We start from the raw sequence: 7,614 nt of genomic DNA, 5'->3' as shown, positions 1-7,614 counted from the left end.
AATTGTAAAGGTTGAAAATGTAACTTCAATTATTACTTTCCACCTCATTTAATTCCCTCTCCTTAAGTCTTATACTTAAGGTATTAAATCCATTTTCTCTTATTAAATCCTATATTTTAAGTTATTTTTCACTAATTAATGCTACTAGTTAGATCCGTGTTAATATTTTTAACAACACAAACCCATATATTTTAAAATTGACTAAAAAACAAAACCATTATTTATCCAATTGGTGGCTAAGCAATTCAACCATCTGAACCAATTTGATCAACCTATGAAGTCATAATTAGGTAATAAAAAATTTAAAATACAAAAATATAGAAATTTACAAAAAAAATGTAGAAAATTAGACACATTTATGATATTTTTATTAATCAAATTAAAAAAAATAAGTATAATAAATAAGAATTATTTTTATTGATAATGAAAATGAAATACATAATTTAGAACTAACAAACAATTAATAATAAATAGTTCAACTTTTGGGTTAAATGTGCTAACCTTTAATGTCATAAATAAATAATAAAGATTAATAAACTATAAAAATCAAAAATGAAAAAATACATAAATTTTGCAAAAAAAAAAGCATTTAGGCACATGTATAATATCATGAACTTATCATATTAAACAAAAAGTAAGTATGACATATGGAAATTATTTTTACACACAAAAATACAAAGAATGAATAAATCTATAATTATATATTTACACTACTATTAAAAATATGAATAAGATTGTGAAACTTTCTTTAGATTAAAATCAATGTTTTAAAAACTGACCCAAAAATAGAACCGCTTTGGCTTCCGATTTCTAGGCCAGTGGTTCAACCGTCCAATTTAAGTGGGTCAAATCGGTAAAATGTAAAGTACAATGTAACTTTTTATTTTGACTGTTGAATTAGGATTAAGTTAAAGTCCATCACATATATACATTATTATGAGAGGGGAATGTGAGACTTTGAGAAGGAGGTGGTTGGTTAAAGCTGAGAAGAAGAAGAAGAAGAAGAAGAGAATGAAGCGTTACTAGAGGTGGTTGTCACCATGTTCATCGGTTGTTTTTGCAGAACCATTTTGCCCCGAGGAAAAGAATAAGAAGTCCATGTTCATCATCACCGCCACTACAACACTGTTTGCCTTCTTCTTCCATCTCTCTCATCGCTCTAAATCTCTCTCAAATCCTAGATCGTTTGCTTCATTTGTGTATCTCAACTTAATATAAGATTGATGTTTAATCTCTCACCACTTGCATCGATTTTTTTTTTCTTCACCGGAATTATAATTTTGTTGCTATTACAACTTAAAAAGAATCATATAAATAAGAAAACTCAAAATAAAAATGAAAAAACTAAAAACCCTATCTAATTTTGGCCATTGGGAATAATTGAACAAGATTATAACATATGAAAGTATTTTTTATTTTCTAATTTCTATTTTAAAATAAATAAAAAAATTTAGAATTAGTTTAAAAGCAACTCGAGAACCATTAACTAGACGTTGAACATTTTAATGATTAAACTAAGCTAGCGATTCTCTAACAATTTCAACGATTTTTTTTTCGTAAAATAGCAGTTCATGGTCAAATGGAACCAGTGACTTGATCGGTTTCCAAGCCAAACAATTTGACCATCTAATATTTAATTGTAAGGTTTAAATTATATAGTGAACTACTACTTTTTACCTCATTCAATTCCCTCAATTTAAATTTTACATTTTGTTAATAAATGAACAAAAGATAAAAGATATAAGAAAAAGATAAAACACTACAAAAGGAAGAATCTAGCAAAGCAGAATGACTGTCAATGATACTTGAAACTTTACAATTCAATTTGATTATCACATATTTGGATGATGTGTTTATGTAATCAGATTTGGATTTTGCAATATGCATATGATTAATGATAAAAAATAAAAGATATAAAATAAATAAAGTTTATAGAAAATTTTGAATATATTATTACTATAATTATTATCATCTAGAATTGCCACGTACAAAGCACATGCACACTTACTAGTATACAGACACATGTGTATGTATGCATATAAATATATACCTTAAGTACATGTGGGACGGTCTGACCTGTTTGACCTGAACAGTGGAACTGGTGTCTTGCAACCTGGATGCAATAACAGTTCGGCCTCCGGGTCATTTTTTAAAACATTGGATAGAATTACACATACAAAGGCCCTGACTTAACTTTTAACCATTCTCGTTTTCCCCCGCAAAAAATAACTGTTCTACAGGATAAGGCCCAGGCCCAGCTCAGTTATGATAACCCAGCCCAGTCCTACCAAATCTTGGCCAAGTACTTAAGTTGTGCTTCCACCCCAGATCCCCCAAGGGCTCATTTAGGAGGTCTGAGCTGAAGATTGTGCTGCTTTGAAGTACACTGAATAAGCTATCCAAACAAGCTAAAGTGGATAGCACTTCTAAATGACTGACTGACAGTCAATTTGGGCTCTCCAGATTTTTCACCAAAGATATAGGCTGTCTGTGTGAGGCCCACCTCGGAAAGTCAGAAGCTGCTACACTCCCATCCTCCCAAATAGGCACCAAGTGCGGCCATATTTCCCAAACAAGTTTTCAATGGGGAAAATTCTTGATCATTCGGCCTTCATTACAAAACAACCAGACTAACAGAGACCCATCCCCTTTCTTTACTAAATGTCTCAAAGTTTGGGTTAGGCTGGTCTTATAACAAGCCCAAAACTAATTAGGATCAGGTCCAGGCCCAGGTCCAATCTCTAGCCATAAAACCCTTGCTCAACTCAAGCAAAAAGCCCAGATGGCACAGATGAGTTCAGGTTGGACCTGCCCCATTTGCATCCCTACATGCTTAATGCATTTGTGGCTTTGAAACTCTATAAATCAATAAAATAGCTAGGAGGGCTCCTTTGCTAAGCTAGCTAAGTTGTCCCAGACCCTAGTTTGCCATTTGAGTTTTTCCTCAATGGCCTGGGAATCTTCCACATGGCAAATTAGCTCGGAGTTCCCCTCCTTGACCCAAGAAAGAGAATTCATGCCTCATTTTGTCATTGAATTTCAGCAGAATTTATGTGAAACTCTTCTTAACTTTTGAATTTTCAGCCACTGACCTTGAGTACTTGACCCATTAATATGTACCTAGCGATGTCAATGGACTGGTTTTGGGTTGGACCCATCCAAATCAAAATTAATTTAATGGTTCAAAGTATTTATTAGATTTGATTGAACCTGCTCCATCTGTGGGCGGATCATATTGAACCAATATCCAATCCATTGATAGAAGATAAGAACATAGGTGTCAGTGGACCATATTTGAATTGGAGCGAATCTAAATTAAAACCAATTTGAACAAATTGGATAGTCCAGGCATTAAATTAGACCAATCCAAAATGGTCCAAAGTCTTCATTGGATTGGATTGGATCTAGTCCATTTGTGGTGGACTCATATTGGACCAAATCTAGTCCAATTGACACCCCTAAATTGTACCAACCCTCCTGTTAGAAGAAGTTCAGTAAGGATGTGTTTGTATTGTTTCAATTGGAATTCACATGGAAATTCAAATGCATGTGAAATGGAACATCTCTGCACCAGAGCTCTCTAAAGTACAAGTTGGGTGACACATGAGAATTGATTCTCTTGGTCTATATTAGTTCAGACTGTCTCTCTAAATCACTCTAACTAAATAACTGGTTATTGATATTTTAATAAGTATAATTTAATTTATGTGTTAAATTCCACCACTATTTATTTTTGTTAGTTATAAGTTAAACTATTATAATTACTTTAATTCATAGACACATCCAAACACCTAAAATTAGAAGTTTAACCTATAATTTCCCATTCCTGATACTCTATCCATTCTTGCAATCCAAGCACACCCTAAAAGGATAAAAGAAAAACGGATGTATGTGTGTCCTACATTCCATCATTAAGAGAGAGAGAGATGCACATGTTGGTCCTTCGAAAGACTTGCCAATTCATCCATCACACTGATGCTAGTTGTTCCATCATTTGAGACATGCCCTTTATAATTTATATAGGTGGCTTTCATGATTTACCCTGGATATATGTTATGCATTTAAATCATAAAAGTGGGGTACTGTTAGTGAATAAATATACTTAGAACATAATTACAATCACTTACAAGAAGTCACTTCAAAGAATTATTAACCTTGAAATGAAACAACTTTCAGTCAGTAAGTTTTGTTTGTTTGATAGAAAAATAAGAGAGAAACAGAAAGTTGTTAGGGCTGCATTTTGTTGCAGTGCAAATTTTATTTGCATTGGTGTCAATGCATGGGAGTGCAAAACTGCAAATAGGCAGAGTGTAAATTCTGGTTTACTTTTGCTTCAGATTAGATCTTGTCTTATCTGTTTGTAAAAAGTAGAATGGTGTAGTCCCACCTTATATGCAAGAGAGTGGAGGTAGGAAGAGGGTTATTTATTTGAGGGTGAGGTAGGAAGAAAGATGATATGGCCCTCACTTTATATGAGAGAAAATTGAGGTATGCATGAGAAAGGTGATGCAGATTTACATCTGTTTTTTGTATGCAAAACTTATATTGCTTGATGAGTGCAAATGAGACAAAGTACAAATTTTGTGTCAAGTAAAAGTGCAAATCCTAGTTACAAATGAACAAATGCAAAATGCCTAAGAAATTTCACCCTTCTGTTTCTATCTTGTTTTCTATCAAACCAAACACAGCATAAAGACATCAAACTAATGACCTAGTATTGGTATTTCAATTATCATAGTGAGCATTCTTTACTAGCTAATTAAATTAATTGGATGCTGTAGATTAAAGACAGGTTGAAGAGTAAAAAATTAAGGCTGTGTTTGAATAAGCTTCAAATTTTGTATTTTTGAAGACCCAACCAAAGGACAATGCCCCAATTTCAGGATTTATACTCTAAGTGACTCTTACCAAACATTTAAAACTCCTTTTGATTCATTTTTGTTTTCAACAGTCTAAAAATCAAAAGCAAAAGATTATCCAACCTTAGATATAAGTTGGTTTTTATGAAAAATGATGTAATGAGATGGTTATCTTTTGTCTCATTCAAATTCAAGGGTGGCATAGATACAGCTCCCCTTCTTTTTTAAATAGAACCCTAGCTATGTCTTGATGGTACCATGTTCATATTTTATAATGGAATGAACTTTTACCAAACCTGTAGCCAACAATAAATCCAAAGATCTTCTACTGCAATTTTATTTCTTTTACTTGACTTTAAGGTTTTTGGCACTGTCAGGTTATGGCTCAAGTAAACAAGATAAGCAGATGGCCATGGCATAGTACGGAAGATGGCTTATTTTGATGGGCAGGCTCATATGCAGACACCCCTCATTTATTTGTGAATTATTATTTTAATTTGCCTGGAGAACCCAAAGCGCTTATCAGATTTAATTTGCCTAGAAATGAAGTCTTAATTTTGGTTCAGATTCATCACCACAAGGATGAAAAATGGTCAATTGTGTGTAAAGAACAAGAAAAAAACAGATCCCATCTGAGGCACAGTGATGATTTAATAAAAAGAAAGAGCAATCACTGAGGGGGTTGAGAAAGACCTTTGATTTTGTATCCACCCCAAAACTCCCCCTAGCCCGTTGTTTTCTGATCTGTCGCGACTTAATCTAATTAGCCCACTTCTCTTTGTCTCTTTAGAAATCATATTTGTTCAATAGTCATGGTCTAGGTTATTAGCGTGAAGTAAAGACAAAGTGTACCTATCTGTAATTTGGCAGCAGTCACCCATTGGGCTCAAGCCACCGTACTCTGATGTCTGATCGATTACTTAACTATCACAATTGCGTTTGAGATATAGGCTTCAGGGAAACTTTTATGTGCCATGGTGATATTGGGGTAACTATGATTTCATAATTTTCCTTCAAATACACATAAGTTTTAGCCTTTTCCTCCCTTTATTTAAGATACACTATTTTGTATAGTTGGGTTGGAGTGTTTGTTTGCCAGGTGGCTGCTGCTCTGCAGGTCCAAAGCAAAGGGGTTATGCTTATGAAGCCAATTTGGACAAGAAACATTTGACAAGCATGTTTTTGTCTTGATATGTGGTAATCTTTTTTTCTTAAAGTCTTGTATATAATAGTTATTTGCAGTATTTCTGTGGTGTGCAATAGGAGACAGATTTTTATCAATTCATTCATTTATAGTTTGATGAAATATCACAAAATAAGGAAAGGGAGAAACAGTGAGAAGACAAGGGTTCTGGGTTCCGTCTGTGAAAAAGGTTGGAACCAAGTCTCATGGGTCTCCTCATTTTGTTTTTATTTTTATTTTTTATTTTTTATTTTTTATTTATCTAGAGAGAGTTTGGTGGATAATTTAGGGGTGGCCATGAGTCAAGCCTTTCACAAGATATTCGAGTTGAATTTGAGCTTAATATATAGGCTCACTTGTTAATCGATCCGAGCTCAAGCCTAGTGAAGCTTGGCTCGTGAGCCTAGTATTAAATAAATAATTTTTATTATATTTATATACATACATACATACATACATACATACATATATATAATATTTTTATTTTTATATACATGCATACATATATATAATACATAATTTTATTATATATAATAATATTTTTATTTTTCATGTATAATAGTAAATAATTTTTATGATTCTTAATTTTTTTTTGTCTAAAAAATAAAAAATAATTTTATATATATAATTTTTATTTAAAAAAACTTGGCTTATAGTCGAGATCGAGCCAAGCCAAACTAGAACTTGTGAGCTATGAATCGAGCCAAGCTTGAACTCAAGTCTCTATCTCGAATCGAGCTCAAGCTCGAACTCGAACCTAATACTATTCCTACAAGCCGAACTTGAATAGCCAAGTATTCAACTCAGCTTGCTCGAATCCACCCCTAGTGGACACAAGATTCATGAATCAAGATGACAAGCTTGACTTGGAGAAAACTTGGATCAAGCCACTGGAGCCTACAATTTCAGATTATAAGTTGGGCTTGAGTGAGAGATCATAATTCCTAACTCTAATGAAGATTCTTCAAGGCTCAAGATAGGTCTTGGGCAAGCCAACTCATCCTGTAACTTGACAAGGTATAGAACCTGGAATGTTGTATTATTGGAACCTATTCAGGAAGTCAATCTGTATATTCAGAGCAACTCACAGAATTCAAGACTTGGATGACAATTACATGAGAATTGAGATGCTTCATGGATGATTTGGAAAGTAGATGAATCCACTTGGTGACACATGCATGGAATCCAGTTTCTTCCCCATTGTTCTGGATAAATTCATGGTTTATTATGTTGGTTTTGCTTTTGCCTTTAGATTGGACTTGGCTTGTTTGTGATTGCAAGGAAAGCCACGTTCTTTTATGGAACAAAAGAGGACAAGAGGAAAAAAAACGGGACAGAGTGCTTCAAGAGTGTCATAACTCACAAGACAAGTTGTAATGTTGATTGTGATTGTGCAGTTATTTTGAATTTAGCATTTACCCAGTTTAGAAAAAGAGTATTAGGCTAAGTTTGGGAGTGATTTAAGATAATTACTTATTGGCATTTAGGAAATAAGTCATTGCTTATTCTGAGAATAAATACTTATTTGAGAAATCCATAATTTGAGCTTATTTTTTAAATGCTTATTCAATC

Source organism: Nelumbo lutea, chromosome 8 (genome assembly GCF_056320005.1).
Source record: "Nelumbo lutea isolate HS-2025 chromosome 8, American lotus-T2T, whole genome shotgun sequence".
NCBI classification, from domain to species: domain Eukaryota; kingdom Viridiplantae; phylum Streptophyta; class Magnoliopsida; order Proteales; family Nelumbonaceae; genus Nelumbo; species Nelumbo lutea.
Note: the sequence above shows the minus strand (reverse complement) of the source record.